Source organism: Solanum tuberosum, unplaced genomic scaffold (genome assembly GCF_000226075.1).
Source record: "Solanum tuberosum cultivar DM 1-3 516 R44 unplaced genomic scaffold, SolTub_3.0 scf00176, whole genome shotgun sequence".
Classification (NCBI taxonomy): Eukaryota; Viridiplantae; Streptophyta; class Magnoliopsida; order Solanales; family Solanaceae; genus Solanum; species Solanum tuberosum.
In genome coordinates this window covers 559,766-569,391 of record NW_006239100.1, presented here as the reverse complement: position 1 = coordinate 569,391, position 9,626 = coordinate 559,766, and the positions used below count along the sequence as shown (strand labels likewise).

General features: G+C 32.2%; 2 pseudogenes; both read right to left on the bottom strand.

Moving 5' to 3' along the window:
• Positions 1 to 1,028: 1,028 nt before the first annotated feature.
• Positions 1,029 to 1,636, bottom strand: LOC107061866 (mitogen-activated protein kinase kinase kinase 3-like; annotated as a pseudogene).
• Positions 1,637 to 5,271: 3,635 nt separating this feature from the next.
• LOC102589906 (bifunctional pinoresinol-lariciresinol reductase-like) lies at positions 5,272 to 7,841 on the bottom strand (annotated as a pseudogene).
• Between the last annotated feature and the right edge of the window lie 1,785 nt (positions 7,842 to 9,626).

Genomic DNA, 9,626 nt, shown 5'->3' with positions numbered 1-9,626 from the left:
ATATATATATATATATATGTATATATATATATGGGGGTGGGGTGTAGCAATCAGTTTGATGAATAACCCAGGTGTGCAAAGTTGATCCAAACACAACCAACATAAACAAAAAAGCTAACAACATGAAGAAATATAGCTAATGAAAAAGAAAAAATTGACCAAGTTATTTAAGTAGAGAATTGATTTGCAAAAAATATTTCACTCAATTAACCTCACAAAGCTTGAAATTTGCAGATTAAACTCACAAAGCTTGAAATTTGAAGATTAACCTCTATTTTTAAGTAGAATGGCAAGCAAATCTTCTGGATTTGTAGTACTCTACTTCGAAAAAATTCGCTTGGAGAGAAGCATGAGGTTCGCTTGGGAGCTTTGAGATGAGCTTGGAGTCAACCATGAAACTTCTTCCACCGATTGGAGCTTTGAGATAGAAATCCGATTGTTTTCACCTTAGCTTTGGAGATGAAAACAACAGTGAAACTTCTTCCACTGCATGTGAGTTTTGGAGAGAAGCTTCTAGCTTAGTGGGTTAGAGTGAAACAAAATGAATTTTTAATAGGTCTTATGATTACTTTCCAATTTCTAAAGTTTTATATAAGTTTTTAATTGGTTTTATAATCCAAATAATTATAAGTAAGTGTAAAAGAATCCAACCATCTAAAAGATAATTGGTCTAACCATTCTTAAATCTCCAATTATTTCCCAAGGTAATAAAATGCCTAGCTAAATCGCCAAAAATAATTTTTTAGACAACCTGAAATTTTCCTTCAGATTCAAAAAGGAATTTTAAATTTTCCTATTGATCCACGTACCTAGAGATTTACATAGAGTTATTGTTCTGACGGATATGTTTCCCTAGGTAATATCACAGGAACTCATTTTGTGCAAAATGACACTAATTTTACCTGCTAAATTTGTTGGCAATATATGTTTCCCAGATAATATATTTTAATATTGAAGAATTTAAGATTTTTGCAAGAAAATCGGCAAGTATTACTTGCGACATTGTACCCCATGTAATTTGCACCTTTTTAGTGGTGGCAGCCAAGAGCCCATATATCAACTTGTGGGCTACTCAGTGTTAACCATGGATTCAGGTGCCATATACCTTTTTGTTTCCCTGATAACTCCTTGTTTTTTGGTTCATGCCCTGTTCCAATGTCACGGAAAGCCCAAAATCAGCGATCTTGGAAGTTTTGTCCATGCCCAGAAGGAGAATATTGCCAAGCTTGATCTCACAGTGAATAATTCCATTGTTGTGAATGCAACTGAGCCCTAAAGGAACATTCTTCATGTGTTTCTTAACTTCAACTTCCGGCAGTGAATTGCAATTCCGAAGACGATCAACAAGGCTTCCTCCGGAAGCATACTCGAGCAATAAGTTGTAAAGATTGACGTTATCTTCAAAAGAGACATTAGCTCTGAAACAGTGAATAATGTAAGGAAAATGTTTGAACATTCGGAGGATTTCGACTTCTTCTTTCGACGATCGAGAATCACTGTAGTTGCAATATTTGACAGCGATGAGAGATGGAAGAGTAACACCATGAAATAGTGCGTTGAAGGTAAAAGCAAACAAGACAATACCGAATCCACCTTGTCCAAGAGTTGTGCCTCTCTTCCACAATAATTCCGCCATTGGAAATTAAGAATTGAATGTGCAGTATGTTTGTAGTATATTATAACAATACATTAGAGAGTAATTTATAGATGATATATGTTATCCTATTCCATTTCCTATACCAAAATGAAAATCCTCAGAACAAACGATTACATTTATATTTCCCTTACCAAATTAAAACCAAATTTCTATTTTAATTTGTTTTAAAGGTTTGTTTCCTATTTTTTCCTTCTACACTATTCTTGTCATGTGTTTCCCTATTCCTTTAGGATTAATTTAATTCAATTTCGTTTTTCTTTTCCTAAATAAAATTTAAATTTATTTTTTATTAAAAAAATCCATTTATGGGTATTTTTTATTCTTCTCACACATGAATTATTTTTTCACTTTTTTGATTCAACAAATAATTTGAATTTTGATTATCTCCCCTAAAAATTAATTTTTTTATCATTATTTGAGGTTCTTATTCTTATTTCATTTTAGTGTGAAAATATAAGAAACAAAAGAAAGAATTGTAAATGAAAAAAAAAATTAAGACTAATTTTTTGAGATTATATTGTAAATCAAATTTGATACTACCGCTCACAACTCTCTAATTGTAGTTACTCCTAGTAACAAATTTATTATCCATTTTCAGTCAACTTAATGAACCCAAACTTCTTAATTCCTTCATAAACAAGGCAGAGTCATTATATTGTGAATAGTTTTTAATCTCTAAGAAACTTAACCAGACATGCAATAATGTTTAAAATAAACTATGATGAAATAAAATATGCCAATTTTTTTAGGCAGTTGAAGAGAGAAAAGATTCAAAAAAAAAAGACTTTATTAAAATTCTTATAAAAACAAAGCAATTAGCAGATACATAAGTGAAAGGAATGGCAGATTCTTCAATGGCTTTCTTCGAATTGCCACCATTTCATCATCAAATGTGACTCTACCTGGATCCATTGAATTTTCCATTCTTGCTGGTTCCGTTCCAAACTCCGATGGAAAAATTTCTGTACATTTTATATGTGTGTGAGAAAGCATATCAAAATTCTTCGATTTAATAGAGTGACCAAAGTGATCGGCTTAATTATCCAGAACGTCACTCAACTAGTAGAAATTCTCTTATCGGATAGGCCAGGGACACCAAAGCGCTATCTGACCAATGTAATGAAAGTGCTATTGCAACCTTCTGCTTCATCAGCTCTTTACACCTCACTGGAAGATAGAAATCATGCTGAATTCTTAATGCTGGCAAACTTTTAATTTACTTGAAACACATTACATCGGTGAGAAAATCATGTTTTATAACACAAATTTCAAATTGATTCGAGGTGGGAAAAGCCTGTTTCTAGACAGATCATAGAAAGATAATTTTGAAATTTAAATGACATAAGGCAAACTTTGAAATTGAAAGAGTAGCAGATGGATCATCATACAATAGAATCTACAACAGAGTTTGAAATTGGACTAGCATACTTGACACTAATACATCTGCACGTGAGATCATGTTCGTCACACGCTGCCTACATACCCCAAAACTAATTCTAAAGAGGGATCAAGCCCACACGTACTTTTTTACAAGTCAATTTTTATTTATGGATCTATCTATTGTTACAGTTACACACCAATTCATGCCCTGTTCAAAAGTCATTGGAGAGCCCAAAATCAGCAATCTTGGCAGTTACGTCGAATATTGTGAGGTTTGATGTCACAGTTGATAATTCCATTGTTGTGAATGCAACTGATCCCTAAAAGAACATTCTTTGTGTGTTTTTCAACTTCAAACTCCGGCAGTGAATTAAAGTTCTGAAGATGATTGGCAAGGCTTCTTCCGGATGCATACTCCAACAATAATTTGTAAAGGTCGATTTCATCTTCGAAGGAGAGATTAGCTCAAAAACAGTGAATAACGCAAGGAGAGTGTTTGAATATACCGAGAAATTCCTCCTCTTTCAACGATTGAGAAGCATTATAGTCCCAAAAAGTAAAGGTGACATAAATTTGGACATTGATTCATCATTACTACATTCGTACTTCAAATAGATCACATAAAATTGGACATATAAATTTAAAGAAAACCTAGATAAATCAATCAGCTAGCAAGACCTATATGTTTAAATGAATGTAGATTTGGTTTAGACAGAGAAAAAAATTTTATTTACAGGGGACTGTATGAACTTTTGTAACAAGTGATAAAGCTTATAATAACAGTTTCTCTGTCAAAATTAGCAATTGAACACTAAAGTTGGACAAATAGAATTTACATAAACTATAAGAAACATCGAACAGAAGACTATGAAGCAGGCACAAAACTCCTGATAGTGTTTTAAAAACTGAACCTAGCTAGTTAGTTTTGTCCAATTCTTCAGAGCAGCATATCTTGTAAATGCGCATTAGACTGCCAAGATTGTTGGTCCAACAATAATATACTCTTACTTGCCCTAATTGCATCTGATATATCCTTCAAAGGTTCATGATCTAACAAGGCTTCTGTAAGGTCTGCAACAAAGCTGGATTCTTCTGTTTCACAAAGTCTCTCAGATTCTTCTTGTGGTCTCTGGTTTAACTCAAACAATGTATCACCCGTCTCTAACATTTCAGGCACGTTATTTTCTGGCATAACAAATTCTTGAACTTTGGAAAAAGGTGACACAGTTTGCCCCAACAGACCATTCTCTTCACCAGCAACTTTCTTGAGTGATCTGCACCGGATGTTGATTAGATTCTACTATTGCTCGTTTAGAAAAATCAAAAGGATGGATCAGCAGCTCATTGTTCAGATTCATCAATGCATCGACACCCATTTATTCAGCCAAAGTATCATATATTTCAGGCATAGTTATATTTGACTTCACATTCGCAAAGTCAGGAATCATAGGTTGTTGAATATGAGAAAGAGTATTTAGCTCCAACTGACCATTCTCTTCTCCGGGGGCCTCTTGAATTTACACCTGATTGTTCCTGATAGCAGAGTTCCCACAACTAGAGAGTAGTCCAACAAAGCTTGCAATACGGTCCTCATTAACACCAAAAAAGACAATCTTGTTGCAGGTGTGCTGGTTCCTTAGGCAGATTATTTTCTGGCATTGTGTTCTCAAATTCCAAAACACCACTCCCTCACCAGCAGCCTCTTGAATTTACACCTCAACATCATCAACTTCCATCGCTGGATTTTCAACGATATTGATAGGATGATTGATCATTCCATAGTCCTCATTCCACATACGCGTTATTTCAGGATCATCGTTTTCTAATAGCTCTTTGATCTTCTCTTCACCTGACGAAGCCTCTTGAATTTGCACCATTGGTTTAACAATATTGATAGGAGTGACCGCCTTATATTCCTGATCCATCCGCGGCACAACAGAATTTACCCCTGAAATCACCTTTGTATCCACCTTCTGTTCATCAGAAAAATCCATAACAGTAGTACACACATTACTACTTCGAGAACAATTAGCAGAATTTTTTTCGGTCTTCGTTTTTATAGCACAAATAAAATAATCTCTAAAATTAGAGTTTTTGAACTTTATAAGAATAGCTTCACAAAAAACATATTCCTTCATAAGCCACTTGCCATCATCAGGACAACATATCTTAGTACCATAAAAGAGACTCTTCTTGCGTCTCATATTCAAAGGCTTGCTCTGTCTACTCCTAACCTATTTCCCCTTATCTTGCTGTTTCCAAGTCCCTATATTTTTACCCACAACTCTGCAAAATCTATCGCTAGTATTCTTTTTCTTATGGCTCGGCGAAATAAAGTATCGAAAAATATTAGTATCCCCATCGTCTTCTCCTCCGCAATGACGCCCATAGCCATAAGTTATCCATTGTTCTTGTTTGTAAACATCACACTCCGTCATGGGAGCCAAAAATTCTTCTTTGGAAAGAGTTGACTTTTTAAGTTCTTTGCCTATGAGCTTTTCCTATATTTGAACCACTTCTCTTTGAGAAAGTATGTTTTTAGGAGGCCTAAGGTAAAGTGTTTTATTGAGTGTCCTTGGATCATCTATGGCCTTGATGGTATATGTTGCAATATCATCTTCGTCAACATAAATTGCTGAAAAATTAAACAAAAATATGTAGTTGCTAATACACATTATCATATTTTTAATATTACACATATACTTTGGCCTGAAAACTAGAAAATTGTAAGAGAGAATTGAGTTTTAAGTTATATATACACAATTGGTACATACAAGAAATATTTACATCATCAGATTACATTTTTGTAGCAGGTAGCTTATCTTATTTTAAATATTACCCGTCCGACATTTTAAGAAGACTTACATGTAGATTGAGGTGGATCCATGATTTATATTTAGTGAGTTCAACTTTTAAGATTCTTAGTAATATTATATATGTAAGTAAAAGTTATGGGTTTCAATGAACTTGTGGCCGAAAGGCTACATCAACGGTCCAACCTTGTTGTGGATATTCTTCGGATGACCTGATAATGTAAGAAATCATTTACATTATAATGATATATATAACTTAAATTCGAGAAAATTACCTTTTTGGTTGCCATTTCCAAGCAAGACAACAGAGTCTGTTGAAGGAAGGATATGACTGATTTGACAAAGGCCACCAAGAAAGTAACCAGCAAAGCAATAAGCAGAGACATAAGTGAAAGGAATGCCAGCTTCTTCAAATGCTTTCCTCACAACCATTTTATCATCAAATGTAACTCTACCTGGCTCCATTGCATTTTCCATTCTTGCTGGATCCATTCCAAACTCAGATGGAAAAAATCTCTGTACATTTTATAAGTTTATGTGATATTGCATACCAAAAATTCTCTGATTTAATAGAGTCACCAGAGTGATCAACTTAATTATCCAAAACGTCACTCAACTAGTAACTAAAAACTATGTAAAACAGTCACTTCGCTTCGTTTTGTAATAGAATGATCACTTGTCCCAACTTTAGGAAAATCAAAAGTTATCCAAATAATTGATTCAAGCAAGTAAAAGGGCAGCCCGGTGCACTAAAGCTCTCGCTATGCGCAGGGTCCAGGGAAGGGCCCGACCAGAGGCAGAGCCAGAATTTTCATCAAAGGGTTCGAAAAAAGGCCAATTTAAAGGAAGACTTACAATCATAAGACATTTTATATTTAAATGTATTTTAAAATTGCTTTACTCTTTTTAGATAGGATATTCAACTGCCAGACCACAAGGACCTATTGTATTTGTACGCAGTCTTATCTTGCATTTTTGTCGGAGGTTGTTTCCGAGTCATAATATAAAAAACAGAATTGCATAAAAAGTGTAAGACTACATTGTTGGAATTTGGTAGAATCTTTTTACTTTTTTCTTTTTAGTCTAAAAATATTCTATAATATTTTATTTCCTTTTTAAGTCTAGGGTTTACATTAATTGCAAAATATTTAATTTTCTTTTAGTTTAGTATCTAAAAGTAAAATAATGAGTATATTTTAGTCTCCTTAATTACTTATAAATAGTGATGTACTCTTCTATTTGAATCAATGCATGAATCAATACAATGAGTTATCAATCGTTCTCTCTTTAATCTTTCTTTCTAGTTTCTTCCATTCCATAACCATTTTTTTTTAAACTAAAAATCATAATATTATTATATGAAAAACTAATATAAAAGAAAATACTAAAACTGTTGAGGGAATAAATCTCCCCATAAACTAAAATCTCTAAACGATTATATTGTGGATTCTATTGTATTCTGCTATGAGAATAGAAATCTTCAATTTATAGACATCTCCAAACTTTTCCTCTAAGGAAAGAATAAACCAAATATGAAAGAAAATTATATTTTCCTTTCAGAAAAAGTTCAAGCATTTATGGTAATACTTTGACTGTTCTTTAAGGAAAAAAATAAACTTCAAATAAGGAAAGAAAATCAGGGCAAAACCCTAACATACGTACCTTGATATTTCTAGCTTTTTTTATGGTACTCCACAAGCTTTAGTTGAAGCAAGATATGATGGCTACGAATATGGACACCGGTGATGGCACATATCACAACGTCCACGTGTTTAAGTGCATCCACAAGGCTTCGATGATTGTTGAAAAAAGCAGTTACAAGGTGAGCTCCCTGCATCTTAAAAAAAATAAGCATTTCAATTTTCAATATCAACTCCTATTTCTGGACGTTGTAAAATGTATGTGTCATGTCCATTTGCTAAACTAGATTTCAGCAATCTCTTTCCAAGGCATCCTGTTCCTCCCACTATCAACAATATGCTTTTTTCCATCTCTCAATATATTTCTTATTTTTCTCCTGGGATCAATGGATATATAATTAGTTTATATATGATGGATACTCCATATGTTGTCTATTTATAGAACCAATCATGTTTCTTGAAAAATAAGCGAGTTTCTTATTTATTTACTGTATGATAATAATATCTTAAAAAAATATTTATGTAATCTAGCAAAATATTATGGGGTGAGAATGGGTTGGGGGTTCGGGGAGGGATGGTCTAGGTTGGGACATTGGATGAGACTCAAAAGTGGTTACTTGAACACCCTTTGTCGAAAAATTATATTGTATATATAAAAAATAATATTGTGTATGCAAATGAAAACATCTTTTTAGAGATATATATTAAATTTTTGAATACCTTTAGTGAAATTCCTATTTGCCACGGGTGGGATCAAGAGACAATGTCACTTATGGAACTTGTTTTTTCTATTAGGGAAGTCGTTTCGTCATTTTAAGGAAATCTGTTTTCTTAGAGAAAATATTTTCGAAAATATTTTGGACCAATCAAACAGAGAAAAATTAGAAACCGTTTTTGAGAAAATATTTTCCTCCGTATCAAACACACCCTTAATTTGTTTTTCTTTTCTTTTCTGTTGTCGGTTTTGTCTTGAAGTATAGGTTTTCTTTTGTTATTCCCCAAAACCAATAGTACTTGACATGTAAAATATTGTCTAAATTGGTGACAAAAGAGAGAGGCGCAAATATGGAAAAGCACAACAGATAAGTCATATTAATAAGGAAACCATAGATTTCTAACCTATCAATTCAATCATAATAACAAACTCAACTTTAACAACTCGTCTTTCTTTATAAAGAATGTTGATCAACTATACAACTTTTTTTTATTAAACTAATAAGGGGATGCACACGTGATCATCTTCGTCACTCATTGCCTACATACCCCAAAAGAAATCCTAAAGAGGGATCAAGCCCATTCATACTTCTCTATATACTAGATATAGGACCCCGTGCCAGCACGGGGCCCAATATATATATAATATTTTATTTTTTTTAATTTATATCATATTATGGAATTTGAGAACTTATTGAAAATTTTACATGATTTTTAAAATATTTTAAATTGTTAGCTATTGTGATTTGTAGTACTTTTTTAAAAAAAAAATTTTGAAAATAATATTTATTACTCTCTTTGTTCTAATTTATGTGGCACACGCAGAATTTCAAATATTAACCATTTTTTATATGTCTCTTTAATATATTAAGTTGTTAATTATTGTATTTTATAGTACATTTTGAACCTAATTTGTTAATAATATATGTTATTTGCCATGTCCCAATTTATGTGGCATTAATTGATAGATTTGTTGGAGTCGAGATTATTGTAATTTATTGTTTCTTTTTCGTCAATTTCAAACAATATATGTTGTTAATTGATAGATTTTTTGGAGTCGACTATTTTTTTTATTAATTATTGTAATTTATTGTTTCTTTTTCGTCAATTTCAAACAATATATGTTGTTAATTGATAGATTTTTTGGAGTCGACCATTTTTTTTTATTAATTATTGTAATTTATTGTTTCTTTTTCGTGAATTTCAAACAATATATGTTTATCATATAATCCATTTTATGTGGTACCAATAGAATTTAGAGAGTCAATTAAATTTTTTATATAACTTTTAAATATTTAAGGTGTTAATTATTGTAATGTATAGTATTACTTATATTATTTTTAAATAAATTTAAATATTATATGTTACCTTTCTTATCTTAATTTATATGGCATTGATAGAATATAAAGTGTCAAATAATTG